This window comes from Tachyglossus aculeatus, chromosome 2, assembly GCF_015852505.1.
Source record: "Tachyglossus aculeatus isolate mTacAcu1 chromosome 2, mTacAcu1.pri, whole genome shotgun sequence".
NCBI classification, from domain to species: domain Eukaryota; kingdom Metazoa; phylum Chordata; class Mammalia; order Monotremata; family Tachyglossidae; genus Tachyglossus; species Tachyglossus aculeatus.
Genome location: NC_052067.1, coordinates 112,466,743 through 112,485,546, shown reverse-complemented (window position 1 = coordinate 112,485,546; position 18,804 = coordinate 112,466,743). Strand labels below are relative to the sequence as shown.

At 41.8% G+C, this 18,804-nt stretch overlaps 1 non-coding gene across 1 annotated transcript; it reads left to right on the top strand.

Annotated features, from left to right (window-relative positions):
• The first annotated feature begins 15,486 nt into the window (after positions 1 to 15,486).
• Positions 15,487 to 15,624, top strand: LOC119924904. The gene has a single exon (XR_005449582.1). It is a non-coding gene; the product is annotated as a small nucleolar RNA SNORA7 (small nucleolar RNA).
• The last annotated feature ends 3,180 nt before the right edge of the window (positions 15,625 to 18,804 follow it).

Sequence of the window (18,804 nt, the reverse complement as noted above, 5' to 3'; positions counted from 1 at the left end):
CCTCATCAGCCTTTTCTCTCAATGCATAAGTCCATGCCCTCAGTTCCACAGTCTCCATTTGGACCACTACAAATTCATCCTTACCTGCTGTAATTATGCTCTCCATTCCACTCAGCAACCCTACTTCACCCTCATTGACTTCCAATTTCATTGCTCCAACCAATTATTCCAGATCTTTAGGCTCACTCCTGAAACCCCCAGTGCCTCCATCTACCTTATCTTTCACCCCAACGGCTTTATTGAAAAAATAGAAGTCAATAGGCATGTATGATCACCCCCAAATCTCCCTCATCTCCACATTCTTCTTTGGTCCTTTTTCCAAGTCTCTCATTCCTTTCATTTGACTTTCATACCTGCAACTCTAACCTCATTCCTTCTCAACCAAAAAAAAAAAAAAAAGACTTGCTCCTACTCTTCTTCTCTAGCTGACCTCAATCTTCAACATTTCATCCTTTGATGGTTCCTTCCTCTCTGCCTTCAAATGCCACCATGTCTCTCCTATCTTGTTTCTCCCTACCTTCAATGCCTCATTAAAATCACATCTCCTTAAAAAAATCCTTTCCTAACTAAGACCTCATTTCCCCTACTCCCTCTCCCTTCTTTGTCACCTATGCAGTTGGATGTGTACTGGATGATGATGATAATAATAATAGCAAAAATAATATCTGTTGAGTGCTTACTATATGTCAATCACTGTTCTAAGCAATGAGATAGGTAAGAGTTTATCAGGTCGGATACAATCCCTGTTCCAAATGGGGCTCACAATCTAAGTAGGAGGAGGGCAATCAATCCCTATTTTACCTTTGAGGAAACTGAGGCACAGAGAACATAAGTGACTTGATCAGTAGGCAAGCAGTGGAGCTCGAATTAGAATCTAGATCCTCTGTTTCCCAGGTCTATTCTTTTTCTAATAGGCCACGCTGCTTCCTATATTCACCTCACCTTCAGCATCACAGATCTTATATGCATATCCATAATTTATTTTAATGTCTGTTTTTCCCTCTGGGCTATAAACTCCTTATGGACAGGGAAAGTGCCTACAATAGTGTTGTAATGTCCACTCCCAAGCACTTACTGCAGTGTTGTGCACACAATAAGCATTTAATAAATACCATTGATTGGTTGATAAAAATGTTCTCCGTACTCTACTGCACCATTCATCCATCCCCTGCTATCTCTTCTCCCATTCCTCTGCAAACTCCTTGAATGGATTGTTCACACCCAATGTCTCCACTTCTTCTACTCAACCTTTCTTCTTGACTACCTTCAATCCAGTTACTCTCTTCACTCCGTGGATACCATGGATAATGCTCCATCCTAATCCTCCTTGATAAATGCCTTTGGCACAGCAGTGCACTGTTTTCTCTTTCAAACAATCAAACCTTAGTTTATGTGATATAAGTGACTTGCCCAAGAGTGCCAATTACCAAGCAAGCTATTGGAAGAACTGGGATTAGAACAGGTTCTCTGACTCCATCCATACCTGGGCTCTTTCCATTGCCCTTCCCATGCTCCTTTTACAATATTTTCATGCAGAAGAATCAAACAAAATTAAAACTTTGTGCAATTTAATTGCCCAGATTCAATCATATAATTAAACAGGGAGGGGCAGGGAGGAGCCAGGAAAAAGGAGTTGAGAGGACAAAGAAAGAAACAGAGAGTGAAGAGAAACTATAAGACAAAAAGAGAGAAAGGAAGAAAAATAGAGACAAGAATAAAGATAAATTAAGGCAAAGAGTGTGCTCAGGTATGGGAGAGAGAGCGAGTGAGAGAGGGGGTGAGAGAACAGAGATGTGTGGCGTGCAGGTGCCAGTAGCAAAAATCATTTCTGCTCTTGTCACATATCACTTAACCCCTCTTCCTCCTGGGCTGCCACCCTTCATCTTTATATTTATGGATTTATTACTGTGTGCAGAGACAGCACGTTCTAAGTGCTCAGGAGAATACAATATAACTTGTACGTATTTACTATTCTACTTATTTTGTTAATGATGTGCATATAGCTTTAATTCTATTTATTCTGATGCCTTGACACCTGCCCACATGTTTTGTTTTGTTGTTTGTCTCCCCCTTCTAGATTGTGAGCCTGTGGTTGGATAGGGATCGTCTCTATGTTGCAAACTTGTACTTCTCAAGTGCTTAGTACAGTGCTGTGCACACAGTAAGCACTCAATAAATATTATTGAATGAATGAATAATAGAGCTGTTATATGTATATAATGCATTCCCCATCCATAACAAGCTTACAGTTTACAAGATGAGCTTACAGCATTAGAGCAGGAAACAGACATTAATATAAATAGATTATTTAAATTATATATCAGATCAAGCAGTGAACCTGTTTCCCACGGAGCTCAAAATCTAAGAATGAAAGGATAGTGTAGAGGCAAAAACAATATAAATATATAGGAACAAATCAAGCTGCTGAATCATGGAAATCCATACCATACCGAGAGAAATAAGAAACAATGTCTTCCGATACAATTCATTGGATATCCCCAATTTCGGGGAAATGTGCATTCAGATACCATTAAAATTTTGGGTATATAAACCATATCACATAACTTAAATAGCTTCCTTGGCACTCTGAGTGCATAAAACATTGGTAAAACATATTTCCATTTGCATACAGCATAATTGCATGCTGAATAGCATGCTATAATTAGTGATAATATGAAATTTAGAGAAATTTAGAGAAGCAGCATGGCTCAATGGAAAGAGCACGGGCTTTGGAGTCAGACGTCCTGGGTTCAAATCCCGGCTCTGCCAATTGTCAGCTGTGTGACTTTGGGCAACTCACTTAACTTCTCTGGGCCTCAGTTACCTCATCTGTAAAATGGGGATTAAGACTGTGAGCCCCCCATGGGACAACCTGAACACCTTGTGACCTCCCCAGAGCTTAGAACAGTGCTTTGCACATAGTAAGTGCTTAATAAATGCCATTATTATTATTGTTATAAATTTGAACTAGAAAGTAGAAAACTTGAAAACAAAGAGAAAAAATGTAGACATAGGCAAGGGGTGAAGCAATCCTCTCTTCATTGCTGTCTTCCTCTTTCTCTTTAAAAAGTTTCATAGTACTGTGATTAGCTGGAAGGCAGCACCCAGATGTGAATTGGTTGAGATGGTTGGGGTTGGTAGTAATGCTGACCTCATGGCCACTGAGAAATGAGGAACAATCATTCTTTCTAATAGTTTTATGCCACATCCATAGTATTTGCCGGAACAGGAAGGGAAGCCTCAGAGCATTCTAGGTGTGTACTGGGATGTAGTAGGAATCCCACTTTCCTTCACAATCAGGCGATTGAGGCAAAATCAAACAAGGAAGAAGCCTCTATATACTGCCTCTATACTGTTAGAGCCAAACCAGGCCATAATATTGAAAAAGAACATAGGGCCTCAGAGGTATAGAGGACGTTTCCAGGGTCCTGCTCTTTGTGTTCTTTTAGTCTCACCAAAAAGATAAAGGTTAAGTTGGCTCCATTCCAGGAGTTCTATTAAAATTAGTAAGTGGATTATCTCTGGAATAGGGCCAAGGATTCATAACAGTAGTGCAGCGTGGCTCAGTGGAAAGAGCCCGGACTTTGGAGTCAGAGGTCATGGGTTCAAATGCCGGCTCCACCAATTGTCAGCTATGTGACTTTGTGCAACCCACTTAACTTCTCTGTGCCTCAGTTACCTCATCTGTAAAATGGGGTTAAGACTGTGAGCCTCCCGTGGGACAACCTGATCATCTTGTTACCTCCCCAGCGCTTAGAACAGTGCTTTGCACATAGTAAGCACTTAATAAATGCCATCATTATTATTATTTCAAAACCCTCCACGCTTCCAAGAAGACAGCAGTTTAACAGCCTGTAAACTTGTTATGGCCAGGTGATACATCTGCTAATTCTGTTGTATTATACTCCCCCAAGCACTTAGTTCAGTGTTCTGCACCTAATAAGTGCTCAATAAATACTATTGATTGATTGAATAATTGAGGAGTGGCAACTAAGTGGGTGGTGGCTTCACTGACACTGTCCTCTCCTGGTTCTCCTCCAATTTCTCTGGCTACTCATTCCCAGTCCCTTTTGCAGGCTCCTCATCTACTTTCCATCCCCTACCTGTGTATGTCTCTCAAAGTTCAGTTCTGGGTCCCCTTCTTTTCTCATCTACACCCACTCCCTTGGAAAACTCATTTGCTCACATGGCTACAACTATCATCTCTATGCTGATGATGCCCAAATCTACAGCTCCAGCCCTTATCTCTCTCCCTCTCTGCAGTCTCGCATTTCCTCCTGCCTTCAAGACATCGCTACTTGGATGTTCTCCTGTCACCTCAAACAATATGGCAAAAACTGAACTTCTTATCTTCCCACCCAAACCCTGTCTTCCCGCTCACTTTCCCATAACTACTGATGGCACCATCATCTTTACTGTCTCTTAAGCCCATAACCTTGGCATTATCCATGACTCCTCTCATTCTACTCACATATTCAAGCCATCACTAATTCCTTTCATTTCTACCTTTAAAACATCTTTAAAATCTGCCCCTTCCTCTCTGTACAAACTGCTACCACATTATAGCAAGCACTTATCCTTTCCTGCCTTGATTATTATATCAGCCTCCTTACTGACCTCCCTACCCACACCAGTCTCTCCCCACTCCAGTCCATACTCCACTCTGCTTCCTGAATCATTTTCCTTCAAAAATGTTCAGACCATGTTTACCCAGTCCTTAAGTAACTCCAGTGGTTGCCCATCCACCTCTCCATCAAAAAAAATTCCTCACTATTGGCATTAAAGCATTTAGTCACCTTGCCCCTCCTATCTCACTTCGCTACCCTCCTACTACAACCCAGCCCTCACACTTCATTCGTCTAATGCTAACCTTCTGACTGTACCTCAATGTCGTCTATCTCAATGCCGACATCTCGCCCACATCCAACCTCTGTCCTGGAATGCCCTCCCTCCTCATATCAGACAGGTAATTTTTCTATCCCACTTTAAAACCTTCTTGAAAGCACATCTCCTAAGCTCCCACTTCCTCCTGTATTACCTGGACTTGCTTCTTCATTCATCCTCCCTCCTATGAATGAATTAAGCACAGTATAACCAGAAACGTGGTGTCTGTCCAACTCCTCCCCTACCTCTAAAGCTCCTTATTCACTTTGTGGCTGTGGGAGCTTAATGTGGAATGAAAGTGGGTGTCATTCATTCATTCATTCATTCAGTAGTATTTATTGAGCAGAGTACTATAGTAATTACTTGAGAGAATACAATAGAACTATAAACAGACATATTCCCTGCCCACAACAAGCTTACAGTCCTACCGTTGACTTTCCCATCATTGTAGATGGCACAACCATCCTTCCTGACTCACAAGCCTATAACTTTGACATTATCCTCGACTCCTCTGACTCATTCAACCCACATATTCAATCCATCACTAAAGCCTGTCAGTTCCACCTTTACAACATTGCTAAAATCTGCCATTTCCTTTCCATCCAAACTGCTACCACATTAATAAAAGCACTTATCCTTGCTGACATCCCAGCCTCCTGTATCTCCCCATTCCAGTCTATGGACTGGACTTGTTTCCCCACTCCTCAAGTGTTTCCACACTACTCAAGAAACTCCAGTGGTTGCCCATCCACCTGTGAATCAAACAGAAATTCCTCACAATTGGCTTCAAAACACCCAATCACCTTGCTACCTCCTACCTCACCTTACTACTCTCCTACTACAACCCAGTTCACACACTTCTCTCCTCTAATGCTAACATTAACACTGTACCTCGATATCATCTCTCATGCCACCGACCTTTCACCCACATCCTGCCCCTGGCCTGGAATGACCTTCTTCAAATCCAACAATTACTCTCCTCCCCTTCACAGCCTTCCCAGACTAAGCTCTCTTTTTCTCTTCTGCCATTCACTTTTGTGTCACCCTGACTTGCTCCTTTTTTTCATCCCCCCCATCCCATATTAATGTTTGTCTTGCCTCTCAGAAGGCAGCGCTAAAAAAGATGGAAAGCAACAAAGACAGAGAGAAGGAGAGTGAGAAAAGGAAGGAACAAATAAAGAGACAAGACCAACAGGCACACATGCATGCATGTGAACACACACACACACACACACACACACACACACACACACACACACACACACACACACACACACACACACACACACACACACACACACACACACACACACACACACACACACACACACACACCCCCCCCCCCCCCCCCCCAACAAGGAGGAAGGGAAGAAAGAATTTGTAAAACTTTCTTCCATACTCTTACTTCCTGTTCCCACACATATTAGGTCCCCTCCTACCATCCCAACTAAAAGTGTCAGTTCATTGGGCTAGGTGGTGTCCTGGAGCCCAAAATTTATGCTGATTGAGGAACAACTGATCATTTTGATCCTCTGTCATTTCCGTTCACTTTGGGAACAGTTTTGAACCCTTTGATTTCTTCTCCATATTTCATGCTGCTGCCTGGATTATCTTTGTCCAGAAATGCTCTGGGCATATTACTCCCCTCCTCAAAAACCTCCAATGGCTACCAATCAATCTGCGCATCAGGCAGAAACTCCTCACCCTGGGCTTCAAGGCTGTCCATCACCTCACCCCCTCCTACCTCACCTCCCTTCTCTCCTTCTACTGCCCAGCCCGCACCCTCCGCTCCTCCACCGCTAATCTCCTCACCATACCTCGTTCTCGCCTGTCCCGCCATCGACCCCCGGCCCACGTCATCCCCCGGGCCTGGAATGCCCTCCCTCTGCCCCTCCGCGAAGCTAGCTCTCTTCCTCCCTTCAAGGCCCTGCTGAGAGCTCACCTACTCCAGGAGGCCTTCCCAGACTGAGCCCCTTCCTTCCTCTCCCCCTCGTCCCCCTCTCCATCCCCCCATCTTACCTCCTTCCCTTCCCCACAGCACCTGTATATATGTATATATGGTTGCACATATTTATTACTCTATTTATTTATTTATTTATTTATTTTACTTGTACATTTCTATTCTATTTATTTTATTTTGTTGGTATGTTTGGTTTTGTTCTCTGTCTCCCCCTTTTAGACTGTGAGCCCACTGTTGGGTAGGGACTGTCTCTATGTGTTGCCAATTTGTACTTCCCAAGTGCTTAGTACAGTGCTCTGCACATAGTAAGCGCTCAATAAATACGATTGATTGATTGATTGATTGATTCTCCTAGCTTCCGTTTACCACTCTCCTAAAGCTTAGCTACTGGCAGATATTCCTAGACTTTCTGTGCATCCTATGTTTCCTGTGGCAAAGCTAGAGCAGTAGTCAAATGCCTGCCAAACCAGATTAATGATTATTGCTCCCATGGACAGATGGAAGCATGGTCTTGCACTGTTCTCCTCCTGGATTCCTCTTTTTGGCACACATGTGCCTGAGTCTGGGGAAGAATGAGCTCTCACCTCCCAGTGGCAAATGTGACAAGAGTAACTTCTTTATGACCTCACTGGGAGGAATGGTGGAAGAGTTGTTAACTGGAATTTAAACTACCGCCCATTGTGGAGTGACAATGGTTATGACCCCTTGGTTATATGCCACTAAGGCTTGAAACCATAGAATTCTGATGTGCAGGGAAAAACAAATTCTCCCCACATGGATTAAATATTTAGATTTCTTCCAAGAGAACACTGGAGCAGTTCACTCATCTCCTCAGGTAAGTGAGGGTGATGAGTGGGACCCAAGGGAAATTCAGCTTATTGTTCCTATTTTTTTCCCTTCAAAATCATACAGAGAAATAGGCCTTAAATAGCTTGGCAACTTAATGTATTTAAATTTTATTTATGGAAAACTGGATTTTAACTGCTTTGGATTATAATCAAAATGAATTTGATGCTTCAGCTGAACTTCTAATGGATTACTGTCTGAATTTCATCAACTTCATATTACTGTAAAATTATGATTCCTTTCCAGATTTAGAAGTCGAAAACTTGAACATATGGAAAGACTAAAAGTTCATCTTTTGATACAAAGAAAGAGGTAAAAAGAAAGGTTAATGTCCCTGCTCCTTCAGCTGAGACTTTCTCTTGGCTGATCACCTGCTACCTTTTTGTTTAATAACATACATTTATTAAAAACCAGAGAAAGCAAGCATTTTGATTATAGGTATAGGCTCATTGTAGATTGAACCTACCCCAAAGCCTTAAAAATCTCAACAAAGTTCACTAAATGATTGCTACTGAAACAGAAGACAACCTAGGGAAATAGCTTGATAGCAGGAATAACAGTTCCCTAAGATATGCCTTGAGTCCATCTGTTTCAAACTACTTTTAAGACTCAAGAAGTTACTTTACTAAAGTCTCCTTTCCTAAATTTACTTCACTGAACTAATGCTCCATGCAGAAGATTTTGATATCAACATAGGAAAACCAGGCTTTAAACTTGGAACTCCCAGTGAGAAGGAAATAAACTGCAGCTTCTGAAAATGTATAATCTCTGCCTAATTATTTGGATCTATGTAACAGTTTTTCTTTCAATTAACTAAATGGTACTTTAATAGTCTCAAATATCTAATGTCTGATCCACATAATAATAATAATAATGATAGCATTTGTTAAGCGCTTACTATGTGCAAAGCACTGTTCTAAGCGCTGGGGGGAATACAAGGTGATCAGGTTGTCCCACGTGGGGCTCACAGTCTTAATCCTCATTTACAGATGAGGTAACCGAGGCTCAGAGAAGTTAAGTGACTAGCCCTAGGTCACACAGCAGACATGTGGCAGATTCTGGATTCGAACCCATGACCTCTGACTCCAAAGCCCGTGCTCTTTCCACTGAGCCAAGCGGCATAGTTTGTGAAACTGGGGCCAGCTTGCTGACATACACTGGACCGGTAGTAACACTAATAATCAACCATCTTACAACCAGGCCACCCAAAAGAATAAAGCAGGTGGGAGTATAGCCAAGTTCTAAGGGGAAGCTGTACTAAAGCCCTGGTATACATGACTTAAATAGGATCCAAGATGGAATACTGACCAAGTCAATGTTTAATTAATTTGCAACTGCAAAGAATGGCAAAAATAAATTAAAATTGAGATTTACTAACTGAAATTCGCAACTGATGACCCAGGGATAAACAAAGGGATACAGAGACTGAAGAGACCAGAGGCCTGTGAGTCAGGGAAGCTAGTTGTTAATCTCAGCTCCATCACTTGCCTTCTATGTGGACTCGGGCAAGTCACTTAACTACTTGAGCCTTAATTTCAACATTTGTAAAATGTGGGTGAAATACCTGTTCTCCTTCTAACTTATACTGTGAGGCCTTATGCGGTACAAATACTGTGTCTGGCCTGATTAACTTGTATATATCTTAGGACTGGCCACATAGTAAGCACTTAACAAATCAAAAGTTATTATTAATATTAAAGGGCTCCTTACCCCATGTTCAGGTATAAGGAGTGCAATTGCACTCATAAGGAGTGCAATTTTAATTGTATGTTCTTTTTGCTCAGAAATGGGTGGAATTCCAAATCCCAAATGTAACTCTCTATATCCCTGGCCTATTTCATTCTATTATTGATTAAGATGATAAAGACAAATTCACCACATGCTAGCCTAAGGCAGGGGCAATTTTCCTCCTGGTAGGAACTGAAGCAGGCATACAAAAACAGAAAGCAGCCAGCTAAGAGAGATCACGCCTCTGAATATCACTTATGAAAACTTAGCTCTGCCCCAGAGATGGTTGTAACTCTTCATCTCTGGCAATTGAGACTAACTATTCCATAAAGTCCCAGTCCTTTTGTTTCTTATGTCATGTATAGTTTTACTTTTCTTTCCCATTTGACAAACCTGGTCTTACCCAAAAGACTGGCTGTGATCCAGCTGTTTAAAAATGTCCCTTGCAGACATTTTGCAGTTTAGATATAGCTGCCTCACCCCCATACACGTATGTGTAGATTAGCATGTGACCCCCCCCACCACCCATTACTGTAAAGAAATGAATCCTCTTCCTCCCTCCATCTTAGACTGTGAACTCCATGTGGAACAGGGACTGTCTCTCACCTGATAATTTTACATCTACCCTGGAACTTCATACAGTGATTAAGAAATATGATGATGATGATGATAATGATTAGCTGCTTTCTGCCTTCCTGCCACCTGAAAGTCCAGCTCCCTGCATGTTCTGTGCCTGCTGAGCCAGGGATATAAAGCTGTTACCGTGGACACCCACAGGATAAGGCCTTCACAAAACCCCAGGAAGAGCAGTAGCTTCAGGGATACCCTTAACTTTGAACTTTGAGAAGCCTGAAGTTCTTCTCCTATAACCATGACACCCTTCTAATTTTGTTTTTATTTTGTGTATTTGTCCATGCTGTTTTACTGTTTCATCATTTCTGATAAGTCTGTCTCCAGTTCCTGCTCCCACACTTATACTCTTAGATTATATGCACCTGATGGAAAGGAACCATTTCTAATTTCTTCCTTTGAACTATCTCCCAGCTTTTAATACAGTGGTCTGCACATAGTAAGTGTTTAATGATGATGATGATGATGATGATGATGGTATTTTTTATGCACTTACTATGTGCCAAGCACTGTTCTAAGCACTGAGGTAGATACAAGTTTTTAATCCCCATTTTACAGATGAGGAAACTGAGGCACAGATAAGTTGTGACTTGCCCAAGGTCACACAGCAGACAAACTGGCAGAGCCAGGATTAGAACCCACATCCTCTGACTCCCAAGCCCTTGCTCTTTCCTCTAAGCCATGCTTAATAAATACTATTCCTACTACTATATTGTTTGGCTTAGTTTTTGAAAATGATGAATTCTACCCTTGTGCCCTAACAGCCATCTTGAACTGTTTGCTCTCCAATGGCTCGTTCCCCATTGCTTTCAAACATGCCATGTCTCCCCTATTCTAATTAAACCTTCCCTTGACCCCACGGCTCCCTCCATTGTCACCCCATCTCCCTATTACCATTCCTCTCCAAACTCTTTGAGTGAGTTTTCTACACCTAGTGTCTCAAATTCCTCTCCTCCAATTCTCTCCTTGACCCTCTCCAATCTGGCTTCCATCCTACTCACTCCACAGAAACTGCCCTCTCAAAGGTCACCAATGATCTCCTTGCCAAATCCAATGGCCTCTACTCCATCCTGATCCTCCTTGACCTCTCAGCTGCCTTCAATACTGTCGACCACTTCCTTCTCCTGGAAACATCCAACTTCAGGTTCACTGACACTGTCCTCTCCTGGTTCTCCTCATATCTCTCTGGCCGTTCATTCTCAGTCTCCTTTGTGGATTTCTCCTCTGCCTCCCACCCTCTAACTGGGGGGGGTCCCTCAAGGTTCTGTTTTTGGTCCCCTTCTATTCTCCATCTACACCCACTCCTTTGGAGAACTCATTTTCTCCCATGGCTTTAACTACCACCTCTATGTAGATGATACCCAAATCTACATCCCCAGTCGTGATTTCGCACCCACTCTGTAGTCTCACATTTCCTCCTGCCTTAAGTCAACTCTACATAGATATTCTCCTGCAACCTCAAGCCTAATACGTCCAAAACAGAACTCTTTATCTTCCCCCCCAAGCCCTGTCCACCCACTCACTTTCCTATCACTATTGATGGTACCACCATCCTTCTTGTCTCACAAGCCCATAACCTTGGAATTATCCTTGACTCCTCTCTCTCGTTCCACCCACATAATTCAAGCCATCAGTTAAATACTGGCAGTTCTACCTTCACAACATTGCCAAAATCCTCTCTTTCCTCTCCATCCAAACTGCTACTATGTAATACAATCACTCAACCTATCTCGCTTGGATCAGCCTCCTCGCTGACCTCCCAGCCTCCAGTCTCTCCCCACTTCAGTTCATGCTTCACTCTGCTTCCCAGATCATTTTTCTACAAAAAAGATCAGGCCATGTTTCCCCTCTCCTCGAGAAACGCCAGTGGTTGCACATCCACCTCCACATCAAACATGAACTCCTCACCACTGTCTTCGCAGCACACAATCACCTTTCCCCCTCCTACCTCATTCACTATTCTCCTACTATAACCGAGCCGACACACTTCAATTCTCTAATGCTAACCTTCTAACTCTCCCTTGATACCATCTATCTCGCTGTCAACTCCTCTCACACGGCCTGCCTCTGGCCTGGAATGCCCTCCCTCTTCAAATCCAACAGACAATTACTCTCCCCCACTTCAAAGCCTTATTGAAGGCCCATCTCCTCCAAGAGGCCTTCCCTAAGTCCTCCTTTTGTCCTCTCCTACTTCTATTTGCATCTTCCTAATAATAATAATGAATAATAATTATTATTATGGTACGTGTTAAGTGTTTCTGAACTTCTGACTCCCAGGCCAATGCTGTATCCAATAATAGTAATAATAATAATAATAATAATAATAATAATAATGGCATTTATTAAGTGCTTACTATGTGCAAGGCACTGTTCTAAGCTCTGGGGAGGTTACAAGGTGATCACTACACTATGCTGCTTCTCTAACTCCCTGACTTGTTCCTTTTATTCATCCCCATTCCCAGCCCCTCAGCACTTATGCACTTATCTGTACATATCTGCTGCTACTCCATTTTTCTGCTGTCCATATCCAGTTAAATCCCATATCTATTTACAAAACAGTAGCTGTTCAGGTGTCCAGCTAGCATCCATGGCCTCAAATGTACTGAACAGAGCTGGGATGCTAATCAAATTGCCTCAGTGAAGATAAGCTGACTGTATTCTAGTGCCTCATGATGATCATTACCTTGCCATTTAATATTATGTAGGATGGCTCTTGGGAGGAATAATGAAACTATTAAAGAAATTTGAGTCAATCATTGCTATTTATTGAAAACTTACTGTGTGCTAAGCATTGTACTGGGCACTTCAAAAAATGAAATATAAGAGTTGGTAGATATGATTCCTGTCCACAAAGAGTTTCAGTCTATAGGATGAGACATACATTAAAATAAATTACAGACAAGGTAAATAGATAATAAGGATATGTACAAAAGTGTTGTGTGGCTGGTGGTGGGGAGATCAAGTGCTTAAGGTGTACAGGTCCAAGTGCATATATGGCTCAGAGGGAGGGTGAACAGGAGAAATGAGAGGACTTAGTCAAAGGAGGACTCTTGGAAGAGAATTGATTTTAGGATGACTGTGAAGGTGGAAAGAGTGGTGGCTTGTTGGATATAAAGGCCAGATATGGGCCAGACTGGCAGTGAGAAAGATGAGATTTGGGTACAGTCAGTAGCTTCATTCATTCATTCATATTTATTGAGCACTTACTGTGTGCAGAGCACTGTACTAAGTGCTTGGGAAGTACAAAGCAGCAACATATAAAGATGGTCCCTACCCAACAATGGACTAACAGTCTAGAAGTGGGGGACAGACAACAACACACGAGTAATACAGGTGCATGGTGCATTTAATTCATTATACTCATACACCATAATAAAAAACAAAGGCCATATACATGAAGATAAAATAAATTTTTAGAAAATCTACAGCATTGGGTGGAGGGGGTAGTAATTCAAACAGTGTCTGGCACATATTAAGTGCTTAACAAACCCCATCATTATTATTATTGGGAGAATCCCCTGGAGGGAGCCAAGTGTCCAGTGCTGCAGGAGGCCGGGCTGAGGAATAATCATTAGCATTAGAAGAATGAAGTGTGCAGGCTGGGTTGTCATAGAAAACCAGCAAGATAATGTAGGAAATTTTTTTATGATATTTGTTAAGCACTTGCTATTTGCCATTCATTCATTCATTCATTCAACCATATTTATTGAGTGCTTACTGTGTGCAGAACCCTGTACTAAACTCTTGGGAAGCACAAGTCGGCAACATATAGAGACAGTCCCTACACAACAACGGTCTCACAGTCTAGAAACCAGGCACTGTAATAGGTGCTGGGTTAAATACAAGATAATTAAGTTGGACACAGTCCCTGTCCCACATAGGGTTCACAGTCTTAATCCCCATTTTACCAGATAAGGTAACTGAGGCCCAGAGAAGTTTAGTGATTTGCCCAAGGTCACACAGCAGACAAGTGGTAGAGCCAGGATTAGAAAACAGGTCCACTCACTTCCAGGCCCACGTTCTTTCCATTAGGCAATGCTGCTACTCACAATTATTGTAATTTTTCCAGAGTGTTGAAAGAAATATTGTGAAGATTCTAAAAAATGTTAACTCACTATTGAGTAAGCATCCATAAGAAGAATGAATCATGGTTCAGTTTTTTTATCACAAAATTGAGTTAAGGTGCACAGAGGTATTCAGCAGTCAGCCAACTACAATTTAAGAAGAAACATCCCAATTTATATAAATTCTTCACCTTAGTTTGAAAACCCTACTACAGCCAGCAGAACTAACTTCTATTTCTGCAGTCTCCTCTGAAGACATAAATTACATTAAAACTTCATGTACTTAATCTTATAATATCATGATTTGAACTATTCTGAACAATAGTTTAGGAATATGTTTAACACAAGCGTATAGAGAAAGAACAAACATTTCAAACAACTTTTCCAGAGTTTTGCATCAGATCTTAATTTATAGCATTCATGTCTACGGAAAAACATACACCGTAAAACAGCCGTTCGTGATGGAACCTCATTTTCAACAAACTTAGCCAGGTTGTATCATGGGGTATATTTTTTACAATCTTCCTCATTTTTATTGCATACCTACATTTCAAAAAGAGATGTATTAATGGTGGTAATTCCCCAAACAAACTTCCTGTTAGCAGATTTTCTGCCAGTTGCATAAATCTGTCTGGAATGGAAAGAAAACATATGATGTGTTAATTTTATACAATCTCTTTATTCTAATAACTTCTACAGTTCTGCTTTCTTTCCTTCTGTTTTTAAGAAGACCCAAGTCTTTCCTGTTTAGAAAAAAAAAATACTCAAGCCCACCACCCACCCCAACATCATAAAACTGTTAAATCCTATGTTAAACCACTACTGGGCTAGACACATGATCCATCCATTCCAGTAAAATGCTACAAACGATAGTAACATGATGCTTCCAGGAACAGTGTGAAGGCTGCTTTCCATAATATCTTGTGTTATTGCTTTATCATCATGTTATCGGTTATTAACATAATTTATTACATGGCTATTCTATTCACTACTGTCTTCTGCAGGGTGGGGAGTGAGCAAACAGGAAAGGTATCAGGAGTAAAAGGTATGATTCTAGTCTATAAGGAGCTTATACTATAATGGAGAAGTGGAGTAAATTATATTGTGCTGCTGACAACCTCTATCTATCAACAATATACCAAGGTCCCTGTAACAGAACTCCCACAAGAGCCATAGTTCTTTTCCTGCTCCAGCACTGTAACATAACTATCTAAAAATGAGTGATACGTCCAGAGGTCTGAAGTAATGCCATACACTAGAGTTACACTATCACACAATGGCACCCTGGCCAGTGGTTCCCTCCACCCATGAAGTGGAATGGGAGATGCCATGCTGTCTGCAAAGTCCCTATTTTTGCCCCTCCAATATATCACACACCTTTCACGATTGCGCCTGGAGAGTTTCCAGTACTCTGCCAGTCTCAGCTATGGGAGGGAAAGTCAAGTAGAGGCATACCCATTCCATTCCTAGCTTGAGCAGTGGCTAGCAAGTGGAAGGCAATTTGCTACGAGTCAAAATTTACTTGTGCTAGGCAGCAGTGGCATGGGAGAGAGTCTATGGCAGAGAATCAGGTTTACTGCATGAAGAAGGTAATGGTAAACCACTTCAGTATTTTACCAAGAAAACGCTATGGATTCACTACCAAAACTATTGCAGATTGAGGTGGGAGAGATGTGTCCACGGAGTCGCTATGGGTCAGAAATGACTCGACAACATAAGACAAGAGTATATCACAATATTCCTCAGTTCTGTCCCTGTTGCCCCATCTCATGCCACTTTTTGGAGGGCCTGGGGCATTTCTGAGATGTGTCTGAATATTTGGGGAGTATTTCCTGTTTAAGAGTTTGCACGGTTCTAAAAGAGGTCATTGCCAGTTGAACTGATGTGATCTCTGTACTTAAAAACTCCCAAATAACACCCAATAACACCCAATATTAACTAGGAAGAGGAAGAGGTCTCCTCTCATTCTCTTGTATCTTCATGACTGCTGGGTTTTTTTTATCATTCCAAGGCACTTCTCTTTTGCTCTTTTTTGTTCCTGCTCTGGACGAGTACAATTATACTTAGGAAGTTCAAAATTTTAAAGTTTGTAATGGTTGCATAAACTGCTCAAATCCCTCATAGCTCCTCGTGTACAGGGAATGTTGTGAGTGGAGTAGCAAGGCCTTGGTTTTTCTTAGCAGAATGAGGGAAAGAGAGGCCAAGGGACATGGCTCAGCATTCGGTTACATGTGATAGCATGACAGTAACATGAACAACATTCCTTTGTCAGAATCCCACAGTCTCATTTTCATCCTTGGCTCTCCCTTTCTTTTAACTCTCACATTCACTTAAGCCCTTCCAGTTCTGCTCCACAACATTTCCCATACTCACCCTTTTTTTCTCCACCCAGTTACCAAGCTGATTCAAACTCTTCTCATATACTACATAATATACTACTTAGTCTGCTCCCTGCCCCGGTTTCCCCAGTATACATTACTCCACTCCTCAAAAATCTCCAATAGCTACTCTTCTAGCTTCACATCAGCAAAAATGCCTCTCAATGGGCTACTTGGTTCTCTACCAGCTCTCCCCATTTTTCATCTCATTTTTCTTCATCTACTAATCTCCACTCACATTCTTGGCTCCTCACAAGCCTTCCTTCTTGCACTTAATTCTCCCATCTCTGACCCCTTGCTCATTACCAGACCTCAGGTCTCCTCAGATTTCCTAATTGTAATAGTAATATTTGTTAGATGTTCACTATTTACCAAGCACTAGGCCAAGTACTGGGGTAGATACAAAACAATCAGGTCAATCACAGTACCTGCTGCATCTGGGGCTCACCATCTAGGAGGAAGAACAGGTTTTGAACCCCATGTCACAGATGAGGAAACTGAAGCACTGAGAAGGTAAGTGACTTGTCCAAGGTCACACATCAGGCAAATGGCAAGGCCGGGATTAGAACCCAAGTTGTCTGACTCGCAGGCCCATGCTCCTTCTATTAAAAGAAACATCACCTCCCACCACAGGAAGAAGAGTCAGTTAGGAAATCTAGGTACATAGTGGTAGTTGGTCCACAGATGGTCCTGTCTGATGCAAAGAGGAGTTAGAAAGACCAAAAGGAATGAACTATGGCATTTTTCCCCACTGATTTTCTTTTGAACCTTTCAATTTTGCCTCCTAGTGTCCTGTTCAAAACACTAAAATCTTAATTCTCTGTCAGGAATATTGGGTGTTATTTCCTTCCCTTTATCCCCTGTAAGCTCATTAAGGCCAGGGAACATGTCTGCTAATTCTGTTAAATTGTACTCTCACTGGTGGTTAGAACAGTGTTCTGCACACAGTAAACAATCAATAAATATGATTGATTGATTTCTATATTCTAAAACAGTAAAAGTACGCAGCTGCTCCCAAACTTCCAAAAATGTCAACCTGCTCCTAAAATATGCATAAGGGAGGACATGCGTATGACATTGGAAAAACTGAAATTGGAATTATTTGTTCATTTGCAGGAAGGGTTATGTAGGTGTCTCACCTATGAATCAATGCCTTATCATGGCAGGAGAATTCGCATACGCTGATAAAGCTTAGCGTTATGCCATATAGGGCTACCCATAATGGAAAGGTCTTATAATAATAATAATAGTATCTGTTAAGTGATTACTATGTGCAAAGCACTGTTCTGAGTGCTGGGGAGGTTACAAGGTGATCAGGTTGTCCCACGGGGGGCTCACAGTTTTAATCCCTATTTTACAGATGAGGTAAATAAGGCCCAGCAGCGTGGCTCAGTGGAAAGAGCACGAGCTTTGGAGTTAGAGGTCATGGGTTCAAATCCTGCCTCTGCCACTTGTCAGCTCTGTGACTTTGGGCAAGTCACTTCACTTCTCTGGGCCTCAGTTCCCTCATCTGTATAATGGGGGTGAACACTGTGAGCCCCCAGTGGGACAACCTAATCACCTTGTAACCTTCCCAGCTCTTAGAACAGTGCCTTGCACATAGTAAGCGCTTAATAAATGCCATTATTTATTTATTTTAATTGACTTGCCCAAAGTAATGCAGCTGACAGTTGGTGGAGCCGGGATTTGAACCCATGACCTCTGACTCCAAAGCCTTGGAGTCAGAGGTCATGGGTTCAAGTTGAAGTGTCAGTAAAAGTTGATTCACCTAAGCTGGGCAGTGGCAGAATGGGAAAGAGACAAAGGCAGGTGATCAAGTGATCAAAACAGTGATCAAAGACAAAAGCAGAGACTCAAGTTTTTACTGCACAGAAGGCGGCAATGGTAAACCACTTCTGTATCTTTACCGAGAGTACTCTATGGATACACATACCAGAATGAATTCATGACAGAAGATGGGACATTCTGAAGAGGGTGTGTCCGTGGACTCATTGTGGGCCAGAAATGACTCGATTTGTTGGAAGATATGTGAATGTCTCATTAATTCATTTATTCAATCGTATTTATTGAGTGTTCACTGTGTGCAGAGCACTGTACTAAGTGCTTGGGAAGTGCAAATCAGCAACATATAGAGACAGTCCCTACCCACAACGGGCTCACAGTCTAGAAGGGGGAGACAGACAAAAGAAAAAATAAAAAACAAGTACACAGGTGTCAATACTATCAGAATAAATAGAATAATAGTTATTTACATGTCATTAATAAAATAAATAGAGTAATGAATATGTATAAATATACACAAATGCTGTGGGGA